Below are 15,153 nucleotides of genomic sequence, written 5' to 3'. Positions count from 1 at the left end.
CCTAATTAAGCCCCTTGTTGGTTAAAGTCAATATTCTCCTTTTATTACTTAAAGGTGTCTGCCAAGGATCTCAAAGGCATTAATTTATTGTGAAATTTTTAGATGAATTTCTTGAAAGGTATGTCCTCCTATTTATCCAGGCTGCCTGTATATTATTGTCCCACTGTTTACTTTAATATGTTTTTTCCATGCAAATTCAATGTCTCATTCCTTTATTGGGAAGGTACTATCATACTGTTGAACTTGGTAGATAGTCAATCAAAGATTCACTTAATAAATTAACCCTACAAATACTGATTGAACACCTTCTGTGTATAAAGTAAAACAGTAGCTGCTGAGGTAAAGACAAAAGTAAATTAATCACAGACCTAATTCTCCTAAAGTTAACAATCAAGTGGCAGAGATGGTGACAAGAAATATAATTTGGTGCCCAAGTAAAACATTGAGAAGAAAATGGAGGAGGAGAAAGTGAAATTCTTACGTGTCATCCTTGTGCAGGGCCATGCTAATCTGCTCAGTATTGGTCCAATTTAGTATATGTGCTGCCAGAGAGAGCAGGAAAGTGAAATTTTTAGATACTGAAACTTCCTAATTTACCATTAAGGCAGAATTTACATAATTACACGGGTTCCACTGCAAAAAATTCTGAATTTTCTTATTTAAACATTTACTACATCTCTCATTCATTTATTCCACATACCATTATTTATTGAGCGCCTCCTGTGTGGACAATACTGCATAAGGTTATGTCAGAATACAGAAGTGATGTATTATCTAAAAATAAAATATTTAGAGACTTCAGGGTTGCTATTTTTCATAGAGATGCTTTTATAGCTTGGCCCAGAATTTTCTAGAGGGCTTAAGCTGACTTTCATAGAAACCACCTTTTATATTGTACTTAACATTTTTTACATCATTTTTTATCTTAATGTTAAAATCTTAAAGTTCATGTTTTTGGACTTTCATTTCAAAAGGTCTTTGTATTAATGGGAGAAGCCAGGATTTATGGTAGTAAACAACAGCACAAAAAAATCATCATACACCTGTGAATCTTAGCATTTATCCGGTAGACTGTGTTAGAAATGATAATATGTAAAGCAGAGGTCTAATTCTTCCAACTGGCAACAGATATCAAGTCATAAGTCCAATTATTCTTTACAGTTCACCAAATATTCTTGGGTCTTGAAGAAGATAACCAAAAAGTGATAAATGCACATTGTTCACATTATTTTGAGGATATATAAGATATTTCACAAAGTTCACACTGTAATGTATTTAGTTTCTTTTAGTGGTGGCAAAATATATTCAGATATGAAAATGCCCACCTAAAAATGCATATTCCAGCTATATTCACTTCAGTAATGGCCATGAGTTAATAATTAATTTGCATCGAATGAATTAAAACACAAGAGAAAATTATTTCATATTAAAAAGAGAAGTGCTGCTCATAGAAAAATGCTATGGGAAAAATATTCAATATTATACTCAAATGTTGATGCATGAGGAGTGAATACAAAATGTACAAAAGTGCAGGGACTCTGAATCCCATGTGGCATTTTCAGGAAGCCACTGTAGGATGTGCTTGGTAAAATGTGGTGGTAAAACAAGAAAAAGGTAGACTGGTGCCTAAAATAGGGGATCCAAAACAAGAAAGCCAAAAAGTGGAGACCCACCAGGACAGCCATGCCTTAGTCTAGAAAGCAGCTAGTACAGACTGAAACAGGCAGAGGGGTAAAATCTCCAAATGATCAGATTTTTTGAACATTTGAAAAGATAGTAATGAGTATTTGAGTGATCCGACAGAGGTAGATTGAAAAGGTATATTGAAGATCAAACGAAAAAATGGGAGCAAAGCAATTAACTCTAAGTAAGCAAAAGACTGAAAAAAGATAAAGTATAATAATATCTACCTCATTTGTTAATACACAATATCTACATGGTAAAACTGACCAATGATTTAAGCAAATGTTTTACAAAGATATTGGGAAGATAGAGGAAGGGAAGAGAGGTGAATATAAAAGAGAAATATATAATCAATAGGTACTATCTACATATGATAAAGAAAAAGTTATATGTATGTATAATTTGTATATGGAGGAGGGGGAAATATCAGACAAATCAACTAAAGTTGTTGAAAGCAAATGTGTCTGGGTAATGGACTAGAAAGGAACAAAGGTAGAGAGGTGTCTGATGTTTATTATAACTCTTTCACTTTTAAAACCTTTGTGGATAGCATTTTGATAAAAATTTTTGAATTTTTTTTAAAGAAAGAGCAGGCTTTGTCAATGGAATTGTACTTCTAGGAATATATCTTGATAAACTAATCAGCAATAGATAGATAGATAGATAGATAGATGTATATGCCTGTATCTTTTCTATAATGAGAGGTTTATGGGACTACTACAATAGCAACAAATTGCAAGAGCCTAAACATCACAAAAAAGTTTCTGTACATTATATTATGCCACAATAAAAAAAATTATGATATGGATATATCTATTTAGATAAAAAGGCACTTACAAAATATTAAGTTAAAAATGATTACTAGGCAAAAAAAAAAAAGGTTACTAGGCACCATACAAAATGGAATTACATTTTTAAAATATATGTAAATAGACATGTGTAGAAAAAAGTCTTAAGAGAAGTGATTATCTTAGGTGGCAGGATTTTGGATGATTCTATTTTTATTACCTACTACATACCTATATTTTTAAATTTTTCTATAATGAACATATAATATTGTGTTGTAGAAAGAAGAAAGAAAGAAAGAAAGAAAGAAAGAAAGAAAGAAAGAAAAGAAAAGAAAAGAAAGAAAAGAAAAGAAAAGAAAAGAAAAGAAAGAAAAACCATGATGGACAAAAGGCTTGGTGACATAGTAGAAAGAACTCTAGATTTGGTGTTTGGTGACCTGGGTTCTAAACCTAGCTCCTCAGTAATTTGAGACAGTAGCTTAACTACCCTGGTCCTTATTTTCTCATCTATAATATCGTGGAACTGAAATAACTGCTTTTTAAGGGCTCTCCCACACCATAGCCAATCTTCCTTGGGTTCATGTCTCTTTGGATTCTTTGACAAGGGTTCTAAATGTTGATACCCTCATGATCTCAACTCCAGAATCTGAGGGGGCACAACAGGAATGATTTCTGCACATGGGCTGTTGGGACATTCCCAACTTGTGGCCCTAACCCTAACTTGGCTCAAACTTGACTTGTGATACTAGAGGGGAGAGACATAGATCAGATGTAAGATTCTAATTATCAAGTTGCATTGTCCAAGTGTCCTAGAGAAAGAGACACTATGTAGTAAAAAAAACAAAAACAAAAAACAAACACACAACAAACAAACAAAAAAACCTCATGGATGTTGGTGTTTGCATTCCCACTTAAGCCCTTACTAATTCTGAGGAAGGTTTTCCTCACCAGTAAAAAAGAGACTGTTCTATATACTTCAAGACTTTTTTGTGAGTTCTAAATTTTTCAAGGTATATAAAGTGCATAGGGCAAAATAGGCACTAGGAAAAAAAAATAATCTTTTCCTTTTCTTCTTCCTTTCACAGATGACACATTCTAGAATCAGGTAAATTCTGAGGAAAATGGGGGAAGGACAATGAGGTTTTGTTTTGTTTTGTTTTTTCATAATTGTCTTAGGAGCTAGAGGTAACCTTGTTCTCCCTAATGATTACATTAGACCGTTGATAAATTATAACACACAATGAATATGTTGTCATAGCAGTAAAAAAATAAAATTTAAAAAAGCAAGTTAAGCAATAAGAGACAAGAAATAAGGATTTAATCTTGGGATCCAATTTGGAACACAATTAAGGTGATGGAGGAGACTAATATTTCATTCATCTAATAAAATATCGCCAGGCTTGGTAGTGATTAGATGCAGAGTCATTTCCTGGCCCCTCTAATAGATAATAGTTCTGACCCTGTGTCCTTTTTAACAAAGTGCCAGAGGAACAGCTTCGTATGCTCCAAGAGGAAAACAAATCACACCTTGTCTGACCTACATGGTTCCTGGATTCTGCCCACCAAAGTAGTAACGTAGTTTGACCTTATTTTACTCAAGAATCCTGGTGGGATCTCAAGATAAGAGGTGATTGTTTTATCTTGAAAACTAATTCTATTTAGAAAGAGAGTTAGGCAAACTCATGTTGTTGTGTAACTACGAACAAATTATGAGGTGTCTTACCAACTCAATGAATCTTAGTTTTGCACAGTGAAAAAATCACTTGGTCATCCAAAGAGATGATCTCCTAAATGTTCTTCTGTTCTCTGATCCTGTTATGATGTCTGACTACCTCCAAATTCCCTAAAGGTGCAGCTCCCCAACTGTGTGCCAAGTCACCTCAAGGGAAGGCAGAAAATTCACAGGGGAGCTATGGATATTCTATATTTTTTAAGGGAAACACACTGATACTTAGTGTCTATCAGATGATAGACTGAGTTAATTTTCAGACCCAGTAACATTGAATGACGTATCTTTTAGAAGCTGGGTTTTCTGCAGTTGCTGTGATAAAAAGGGGAGATGAACCATGAGAGACTATGGACTCTGAGAAACAAACTGAGGGTTCTAGAGGGGAGGATGTGGGGGATGGGTTAGCCTGGTGATGGGTATTAAGGAGGGCACGTATTGAATGGAGCACTGGGTGTTATACACAAACAATGAATCATAGAACACTACATCAAAAACTAATGGTGTAATGTATGATGATTAACATAACATAATAAAAGAAAAGAAAAATTAAAAGAAAAGCAAGCACCACACAAAAATTTATGGGGAACAGGATATAAGGGTAGTGGTGTCCAATTTCAAGAATGATATAGGATATTTTTTATTTTAATTTACATGTATTATTTTTTCAAATGGCTACTGAGTTGTGAGGACATAAACACTTATGAAATGGTTTGGATCTAACTACTTAATACACTGAACTGTCAGGTATTTCTTCTGTCCTAAGAATGCTGTGGAAAACGATAAAGAAAAAAAGAAACGAAACAAAACAAAACAAAACAAAACCCAGAGACACTGAGGCCCCATGAACAGAAAAAGTCTGGCAACCTCTGCCTGCAGCCCTCTTCTACCTTCTCAATTTAGCTCAGGCCAATATTTTATCTTTCAAATGCTTATCTATCACAATAAACTGTTCAAGGAGCCTGGGGAGATGGGTGTTCTTTTCCTTAAGGCAGGGAAAGTTAGGGGCGCCTGAGTGGCTCAGTCGTTAAGTGTCTGCCTTCGGCTCAGGTCATGATCCCAGGGTCCTGGGATCGAGCCCCGCATCGGGCTCCCTGCTCGGCGGGAAAGCCTGCTTCTCCCTCTCCCACTCCCTCTGCTTGTGTTCCCTCTTTCACTTTGTCTCTCTGTCAAATAAATAAATAAAATCTTTAAAAAAAAAAAAAGGCAGGGAAAGTTAAAATACATTTGAGGTCATTAAGATCTTTTCAACCTATTGAAAAATACCTGTTACAGCTCATGTTAAATATTTGTCACCTGAGGACAACAATCTGTTCTTTCCAATTCTCAACTGGCCTTAGCCTCCTGTCTTCTTGCCAAACGTATTTGATGGCTGATGGCTTGATTTCCAAAATCAGTATGCTTTGGGGTTGCCTACTGTATGTGCTTATTTACAGCAATGTTTATTCTGTCTGACCTGCTTTCTGCATTTCTCCAAACATATCTCCATATCTCATAAATATACTATTTCAGTTCTGATCACGTTGCAACTTGCAAGCACCCTAAAATAATTATTTCATTTTCTCCAGTTTAAACTGGAAAGCTGGGAAATAAATATTCAGACTTTATCAGTTATTCATATTAAAAGTAAGGCACAGACATTCCCATTTATAATTGCATAGTGAAGATCCCCAAGAACCTGTTGGAAACCTTTTCTTTCTTTTCTCTATATTCATTCTGTCTGGGAGAATTGCTCCCATCTCAGTGCTACTGCAGCATAAGATCTATGTAGATGGCTCCCACATTCCTATCTCCTCCTTTATCTTGTTTCTGAATTGCAGCCACACATTCCAAATTACCTAGATATTCCCCAGGCCTCCAAAACATCATGTGCCCCAAATGTACTCACCCACTTTCCTCTCATACTACTCTTCCTTCCTCATTCTTTTACAACCAACTCAGGCTCCAAATTTGGTTACCTTTTACTCTTCTTTCTAGCTGTGCATCTTCTCTTCATCCTCTAGTTCCCCTGCAACTTCACTGATTCAGGCTTTTATTTCTTCTCACTCCAGTTCATTCCTTAACAAAGCAGCTAGATCATTTGCTAAATTCAAATAGGCCCACGTTACTTTGCCCCTGCCAGCTTTATTGAGATATAGTTCACATATAATACTGTGTAAGTTTGAGATATACAAAGTCATGATTCGATATATGCATATATGGCAAAATGATTACCACCATAAGGTTAGTTAACACATCTACCACTACACATGGTTACAACTGTGTGTGTGTTGAGAACTTTCAAAATCTACTTAATCCACTTTCCAATTTGAGAAGCCAAAAGAAGGGTACATCCCTTCAAGGGATGTTTTGTACCCTTCAACCACCTTCACCCATTCCCCCACCCCTCACCCCCTTGCAGCCACCAATCTGTTCTCTAAGTTTGGCATTCTTAGATTCCACATATAAGTGGTATTATACAGTGTTTGTCTTTCTCTGTCTGACTTACTTCACTTAGCATAATGTCCTCCAGGTCCATCCATGTTGGCACAAATGGCAGGATTTCCTTCTCTTAATGGCTGAATAATATTCCACCATTTCTATATACCACCTCTCCTTTATCCATTCATCCACTGATGGACACTTAGGTTGTTTCTATGTCTTGGCTATTGTAAATAATGCTGCCATGTCACTTTTGGAATTTAGCCTTCCATGCTATGGCCTTGGATGATTTGACCCCTGCTTGTGTCATAAGTTTCCTCTGTAGCCTCTTAGCATCTTCTCTTATCACAGCTCTGGCCTTCTTTTGGCTTCTTAAATATTCATGGCTTTTCCCCAAATCAGACTCTATATAATGCTATTCCTGATACCTGAAAAATTCCAATTTTGGCCTTCTCTACCTTTTAAATGTGGGATAGCATTAGGTTTAAGTTGATCTTTGCTTAAATTCTACCTTCTTCTATAGGAGTTCCACATGCAAGGCAACATAGGTCAACTCCCATTCACCCACCACTGCCCCACTCTGCCTCCAGGAAAGAAAAAATGCTATCAGTTTAAGTTGTGCTCAAACTGGCTTCAAATTTGGAGGACACAACAGCTTAAATGTAAAGTTATGTTAGTATAATGACCCAAGTTAACCACAACAGTGAAAAACTCAAGTGCGCATTGATCATAAAAAAAAAAAATCTTAAAAAGTACTTGAAAAAAACATGAACACAATCTTTTGTGAAGCTTTCAATGGGAAGATCTTTCTTACCATGATTTGCAACTTAGAAACCAAGGAAAAATGTTCATACCTTGTCTTCATTAAATACTCGCTTTGTATATACTCCAATATATATTCAAGTATCTCCTTCTTCATTCATTCATCAACATATTTATTGAATCCCTGCTGCATTCTAGGCTTTGTGCTAGCTCCAGAGTCAATCCATTTTAAGGCAAGGGGCTGGCCTTCTTATTCTAGCATTAGTTGGTGATTAGCTGTGGGTTACCCTAGGGTTGGAAGGCACAGTGTCACCTCCCAGACAGGATGCTCCAGATCTCAGTCAGTATTTAGAGAAAGTGGCGGTTGTGAGCTCTTAGCTGTCAAAACTCATAACATCTGTGAGATGGGTACAACAGCCTTGAACAGGCTATGTGAGACACCAACAGCTTCTACTACAAGGTGTAAATCAAAGAGTTGTAATCTTGGAAGCCCCAAAATGATACAACTCTGGGTGTAGACAAGAGTCTCATTAACATAAGTATTGTTGCAGGAGTGAATAAGGATATATTATATTGTGCAGAATTACTTTTAACTTGTTTTAACACAGTGGGCCAAGAATAGAAACAATGGTATCCTCAGACTGGGGCCAACTGGTTTAATCAGTTTCTATGTTGTCTCTCTCCTTGAGACATTTGGAAGCAAGTCTAGCTTCCTTGGATCAAGTAAGCCTTTGGTGCTCTGGATTCATCTGGGGAACAAAACGGGATAATAAAACCTTTGAAAGTCAATTACAGGAGTGATTCAGACAATTTCATTGAAAAAAAAAAAAGAGTCATGATCACACTTGTACCCTTAAGCTAGTGAAGAGCGCTTACAAAGTATGGGTTGGAGAGGAGTTGCTTATGGGTGAGGTGCAGGAGATGTCTTCTAAATCTGCTTCTCCCCTGCTTGTGGGGCTGAGAATTAATAACTTTGGAAAGGGGAAACTGTAATCAAGTATCAGGAAGTGTCAATCTTCAGGCCTAGAAATGGAATAGGAAATGCACAGGAAAGAGCTCCTTAGTGGTCTACCCACTAAGATAATTCTCTCCATTTGAGCAGAGATTGTTTACATCAAACACTGATGAATACTGAAGTAATTTAATAAAGATAATGTTAAATATTTTAAAACCAGAAATCTCACAATCTTTCTGAAGTTATGATAAGATTTACTCTTTTTCCAGCACTAATAGTGATATTTGAAATTTGGTGAAAAGATACATAATGTTTTCTTAGGTCCATTTATTCTTGTTCTTGCTATTACAAGGCCTTGGTTTTGGTGTTTAAAAATATCTGGCTACTAGATAACAAATGGTTCAGCAAGAACTCTTAGATTTTTAATTTTACTTATTTTTTGAACTATTATTTTTTGAATAAACTCATACAGTTCAAAACTCAAAAGCTGCAACATGGTAAATAGTGAAAGGCAGGGTTGTGCTGGAGATGGCTCTCCCTGGCCCACAAGGGCCATTGTACACATCTCTTCCCAACTCTGTGTCCACTGACACCACCCTGGTATCTTGAAAGAGGACATGTTGGGAGTATTGACACCATGGAAATTCGCAAGTACTACAAATCAAGTCCCCCCCTCCACCTCTACTGAGTTGTTGAACATTCACCAGAACACCACTGAGAACATTCTCCCCCCACCCTCACTCTTCTACCCAGCCTAATTTTGCTCCCTACTTGCACTAACATTATTTAGGATTATTGGAATGTCTTTCCAAATATAGTTTTGGCATGTGTCAGCAGCATATTAAATGTAACAAAAATGAATATCTACTTATTTCTCCCTTTGGGAGACAAATAGTAACATTTCATACATGCTGTTCTGCCCTTTCATTGTTCACTTAACAAACTACCTTGGAGATCATTTGGTGGTGGTGAATATGGTGTTTCTTCCTCATTCATTTTTTTATGCAAGGTAATCCACTGTACAGATGTGCTACAATTTTTATTTAATCCAACATATGAGCAGGTACATGGTTTTTCAACTTGGGAGGGATGTTCAGTGGTCAACCTACGCATTGGTCATTTCCCACACGTGCAAAAGTATCTGCTGAATAAATTCCTAAAAGTAGAATTGTTGCATCTAAAGGCATGTGTATTTTAAATTTTGATGGAGAATGACAAATCATGTTCCATAAACATTACTATTTGTACTCCTATCAGTGGCAAATGAAGTAAACATTTATAATTAAATCATAACCACCTTATCATATAGTCAATCTAAAGTTGTTGTTCTCTGAGAGAAATACTGTTTTCTATCATTCCTCAATAAATACAGGACAGATACAGGATGCTATTGTTTCATTAAGTGAAAAGCCTCCTTTGACTAAAAATCTCTTCTGTGAATTCTTTATTCTCACTAGGAGTGCTTTGTGCAAAATGGCTTCCCTCAAACCCTTAGGGAAAAAAAATTCGTAAGACTTGACACAAGAGAAATCTTTTATGTATTCACTTCTCCAAATTCCTTTTCTATCTCATTATTGCCACACACAGAAAAAAGGATGAAATGATGTAGAGAACTTATGTTAGGCAGTGCTTTATCAGAAAGAGCAGGAACGTGCATTTAAAATGCTCATCTTTAAAAATAAGAAGGAACAAGTTTTTAAAAATGACTTTACTGTACATCTAACAAAAGAATCAATATCTGGGTTTTGCAGGAGCAATCCCATAGTGAAAATAAAATCATTCACCCTTGTAGCTTTCAACAACGAGTTTCTGGGCCTAAGGGAAAAAAGGGCATTTTCTAGAGAAGCTTTAAAAGAATAATGAGAAGTTAAAATTACTCATGTTCCACTTTTTTAAAGCACTTGTTTCTTGAAAATGAAATAATTAATGCGCCATTCCTAATGCCCAAAAGCCTTGAACAATTCTTCACAAAGTTTACTAAATAGTCAAGACTAAAGTAGATGTTAGCCAAGAAAAATAAAAGCAAGAGACAGAACTGCATCTCATAAAGTCTTATTTCTCTCGAAGACTTCAAGCAGGCAAAATGCCAATGGAGTTGTTAGAATAAGCTTTTCAAAAGCTACAGGCAGGAAACCAAAGAAAAGATACACAAAATTTTCTTTAAATGGAAATAAGATGAAATGCAAAGAGGGGAAAGTCAACATCTCCTAAACACCACTAGCCTTTAGGTTGTGTCCCTCAAGCCTCTAGTTTAACCATATTTGGTGGTTTGGAAGTATCTGTTACAATGAAAAGGGGGAAAAAGAGGGGGAAAAAAAAGAAAATGAAAAAGGAGACAAAGCTATGCATAGCATCCACTAATAGAAGCTGCTGCGTTTCTCCCATCTGAAGACACTTCCATGTTTGTTTAAATTAATACCCTAGCTGCTGGTTCTCCTAATCATGCTCATGGGCACACTGACTAGATATCTATGGTCCAGCCCCATGGGCAAAGCTCCCAGTTCCTGCTTTCTACATATAAAAATGTATTTTAAAAAACTAGTCTGGAGCAGCTGAACCTCCAAGAGAAGTTCAGAAGCGGGAAGTCGAAAATGCAGGTCTGAGACTCAGATACACATATATATATTTGGAACTCTTCAACATAAAGGTCACAGCCAAAACATTGGTGAGGCAGAATAATGAAATAAAAATTACAAAGGAGAAAGAGCGAGTAAACAAATGAGCAGGGACCAAGAGGAATCGCGCTCCAGGGTCACTGCTATGTGGGCAAGTGGCTGGCAGAGACAGCCTCGTAGGGGGCTGCTTGTGCAACCTGAGCCTGTCACCAGTCCTCTCCCGGCTTCAATTTCCCCATTTGTAAATTGAGGAGCTGTCTGAATCTCATACGGTATGGGTCTCTGATTCTACACTCGTACGGGTGTGTGAAAGAAAGGAGGATGGGGCTGAAAGACATTACCAGGAAGGCTATTTCCTCCATCCCGTCTGACATGATCCTGGGCAGAAATCGTGCTACTCCCCAAATATCCTTCCATGCATCCCAGCCCTTTTGCACTAAGGTGGAGCCCTATGACTTGATCTGACCAATTAGCTGTGAGCAACTCTGTGTCATTTCTAGGCTGAAGCATAAAAGAGTCCACAAATGGCGTGGTCCATGCCTTGTGTGTACCCAGAAACTCTCAGGTAGTTCTTCCATGATTCACTGGTATGAGGGGGGCCTTTCAAAGCTGCTGTCAGTCCCACGGCCCTGGAGCCTCTTCCTGCCCTTGCTAAGTATGGCCACCATGGCATGTAGAGCCATGTCAAACCGGAACTTTCTGGTGACTAATCACATCAAACTAGATATTCAGGTTGAGTGATAATTCCATTGTCTCCACCCCCATCCCTTTCCAGAATTTCAACTCAAGCTGGGGAAGCCAAAAATCTGATGTTTGGTATAGACTTTAAGACATCTAGTTTGAAGACTTCTCATACGTTTCCAGTTGGAGTGTAATTTAGTACCATCGCTATGGAGGATAATTTGGCAATATTTAGCAACTTTTAAATACACATGGCCTTGAATAGCAATTCTACCTTTAGGAATTTATCCTGCAGGTATGATCATGCTCTCACAGAATGGCCTTTTAATGAGGTTATTCATGTGGGATAATTTGTAATAGTGAAAAATCAGAAACCTGCATATCCATCAATATGAAACTGGTTAAATAAAAATTATGGTGAATTCATACGGTGGACTATTATGAAGACACCAAATATAATGAAGTAGCTCTTTATGTGCTGATCTGTAAGATCTCTAAGATGTATCTGGAGGGTTAAACTAAAAATCAGTAATATGGATTATGCAGAAAAGCAGTGGATAAAGTTCAGAAGAGGAAGGGAGAATTTTCACCAGAAATTCTTTTATACTTTTTGGATTCTGAACCATGTGACTGTAAAATCTATAAATACCTATAAATTTTTAACTAAAAAATACACTTTAATTTTTTAAATATACCTTTTCCCCTAAAAATATGTATGCAGATAAAACTATATAATTATATTTTAGAAATTGTTCCAAGTTGAGCAATTACTTATTTGTTCTTTGAAATGCCTTCCCTCCACAGAAGCTACAATTGCTTCAGTTTTAATGAAAGAAGAGCCTCAGGGCACAGAGAAGCAATTATTAGTAGTTCCTCAGAATAAGCAATTACTGGTGACTAGCATTTAACTCTATCAGTTTAAAGTTTTAAAAATGCCATCTCTCTACATAAGGTCAATAGTTGGGATTTGCAGCATTTTTTACTCAGACCTTTGTGTGTTAAGTGTTTCTCCTTGGCTTATTTCAATATTTGCATTAAGACTCATTCTAGGGGCACCTGGGTGGCTTGGTCGGTTAAGCATTTGCCTTCCGCTCAGGTCATGATCCCAGGGTCCTGGTATCAAGCCCCGCATCGGGCTCCCTGCTCAGCGGAGAGCCTGCTTCTCCCTCTGTCTGCCGCTCGCCCTGCTTCTGTGCTCTCTTTCTGACAAATAAATAAATAAAATCTTTTTTTTTTAAAGACTCATTCTAAACTATCATTCAATAGTTTTTATAGATTCCATAAAATTATATCACTTGGACATAAAATGACAAGCACAAAGCAATCTTTTGGTGGTTCTCAGACAACTGAAAGCCGCTAGCAGTTTTGTGGAGTGCTCAGCCTACGTGAAACCTACTCTAAGCTCTTTGCTATTATTTGGTTGGTTGGTTGTTTAATTATCACAATGATTCTATTAAGCAGGTACTATTATTATCATTTTACAGGTGAGGAAATTGAGGCACAGAGTTCACCCAAGTCATGTAGATAAGAAGTGATGGAAAGAAGATTCATACCCTAGATTCTGCTCCAATAATGATGATGATAACTAATATCTATTGAACAGTAATTATGTGTCTGGCACTGTCCTAAACACTTCCATGGATTAACTAATTTTTGAGGGACTGACCAGTTTAATCCTTACAAAAATTCTATGAGTAGGTACTATTATACTCCCATGAGATAGAAGGGTATTTTTCCTAGTTCCAGATGCTGTAACAGAATACCCTATTCTGTGTGACTTTAACAACAAACATTTATTTCCCACTGAGCCGGGAGCCCAATGCAGGGCTTGCTCCCAGGACCCTGGGATCATGACCTGAGCGGAAGGCAGATACTTAACCGACTAAGCCATGCAGGCATCCCTATCCCCAACTTTAAAGAGCTGACAGTAGCTCAGTGAAATTCCCTGGTTCACATAGTAAGGAGTAATGGAGACAGGGCTTCAATCCAGCCCCGTCTGCCTTCTACAAGCTGGGCTCTTCCCACGACCCCACTGCGCCCCTCCCTGAAGAATGACCCCTGGAAGCACAGGGCAGACCACCAGGGCCTGGGATCAGCTCTGGCACTAGCCGGCTGTTTGTCTTGTCCAAGTTGTCTAACCTCTCTGAGCTTTCATGGCAACGCTTGTAAAGAAAAGAGGAAAACCAGATGGTCTCTAAACACACTGACAACCCTGGGAGTTTCTACCACCCAACTGCCCCGCTCCGTTCCTTCTCTCGGTTTAGAAATTCCATCCGGGGAAATCTCTATTCACCCCCTTATATTCTGATGCTACAAGACTCAGGGAAAATAGCTCACAGCTGACAAGGAGTTCTGAGCATTTAAGAGCAAGAGTTGAAGTTCCAGAAGAGAGCAAACATTTGTCTCACCGAGGTTCAAATCCAGATCTGGTTCAAATCCAGACCTGGGTTCAGCCCCTGGCTGCCCTATGTTTATATCAGTTCCATCATGGACCCCGCCGCCACGGCTGCCTCGGCCTTCGTGCCTTCGGCTCATGCGGAAGCTTCTGCCTTCAGTACGTCCTCCTTCCCTTTCTACTTTAAGGGCCCAAAGCTATACTATTCTTCAGGTCCCACTTAAGTTGCCTCCTCTCTAGGACTCCACCCGTGTTCTCTCCTCTTCCCCTATTGGAAGTATTCTTTCTTGTGTCTGGTTTAATTCTTTCCCTAAATGCTAATGGAAGTCAAGAGCACAGAGATCACTGCCATTTCATTTATTTTGTGCTATCCTTCTATTTTTCTGGCCAGGAGATTTTTCATGATCTCAGGTCAGTTTTGCCTGCTACACTGGAAGCTGACTTTTTTTATGAAGCCCATAATGAGTTTATTTATTTAACATGCAAAATAATCCCCGCTTCCTTTGAGCTTTCCTAAAAGGGCATTTCTCGGCCCCCCCCCCCCCCCCCATTAAATAGCTTGGTTGTTTTTCTCTGCTTCTCTCCAACTTTTCTTTCCCTCTTACTTCCTTTTGCTCTCCCTCTTCCTTCTCTTTTCTCTCCTCCTCTTCCTCAACTCCTTCTCTTCCTTCTCTTCCGCTTCCTTCCTCTCCTCTTCTTCCTCATTCTTTCTTCCTTTCTTTTTAAATGTGTAATTTCAATTTAATTTAGCCAGTGTGTGTTGAAGTCCAGCCATCTATAGTACTCTGACATTAGCATTAGAGGGATAAAAAAAAAAAAAAAAAAAAAGAGTGCCTGTGTGGCTCAGTCGTTTAAGTGTCTGCCTTCAGCTCAGGTCATGATCCCATGGGCCTGGGATAGAGTCCCGCCTGGACTCCTGCATCCGCTCCCTGCTCAGCGGGGAGTCTACTACTCCCTCTGCCCAGCTGCCCCGCTCGTGCTCGCTGTCTCTCCCGCTCTCCCAAAAATAAATAAATAAATAAAATCTTAAAAAAAAAAAGAGAGAGGATTAAAAAAAAAAAATCAAGAACAATCTCTCTCCTCAAGGAACTGGCAATCTACTCAAAGAATTCTGCAAAAACTAATAA

At 38.0% G+C, this 15,153-nt stretch overlaps 1 non-coding gene across 1 annotated transcript; it reads right to left on the bottom strand.

The window, feature by feature from the left end:
- Positions 1-453: 453 nt before the first annotated feature.
- Positions 454-557, bottom strand: LOC123326986. The gene has a single exon (XR_006541456.1). It is a non-coding gene; the product is annotated as a U6 spliceosomal RNA (small nuclear RNA).
- Between the last annotated feature and the right edge of the window lie 14,596 nt (positions 558-15,153).

Source organism: Neomonachus schauinslandi, chromosome 1 (genome assembly GCF_002201575.2).
Source record: "Neomonachus schauinslandi chromosome 1, ASM220157v2, whole genome shotgun sequence".
NCBI classification, from domain to species: Eukaryota; Metazoa; Chordata; class Mammalia; order Carnivora; family Phocidae; genus Neomonachus; species Neomonachus schauinslandi.
This window is presented reverse-complemented; position numbering and strand designations above follow the sequence as displayed.